We start from the raw sequence: 491 nt of genomic DNA on the forward strand, positions 1-491 counted from the left end.
ATTATTATATATTATATAGAAATGAGAAGTTGGTCGACCAAGGGTATATTTGTCATTATACCCTCTCATCTTATTGTTTTAATATTATTTTATCTACACTATTCTAGACTTTTCCGTCACTTTCCCGTCAAAACCTTGCATCCATCAAAAACCGCAACACCATATACTTTTCTGGTCACTTTCATCTCCTTTACTCATCTGTAAGTCACTTTCATCCCTTTACTTTGAGCTTGGTAAATTTTTTTCTCATCTCCTTTCCATCTCTTTTCAAAATTTTGGATTTCATGCTGAAATTTTTCGTAGGTTCCATTATTGTTCATTCAAACTTCTATCAAGAATTACTTTATCAGTTTTTTCCTTCTACTTTGAATGTTTTAATTTCAGATCTGAATGTCTCCTACTTTTTTTCCCCAAGAACTAATTTATCAATTTTTTTCATCTACTTTGGTAGTTCCAAGTTCAGATCCGATTTTTCATCTACTCAGTGCAAA

Source organism: Nicotiana attenuata, chromosome 1 (assembly GCF_001879085.1).
Source record: "Nicotiana attenuata strain UT chromosome 1, NIATTr2, whole genome shotgun sequence".
NCBI lineage: Eukaryota > Viridiplantae > Streptophyta > Magnoliopsida > Solanales > Solanaceae > Nicotiana > Nicotiana attenuata.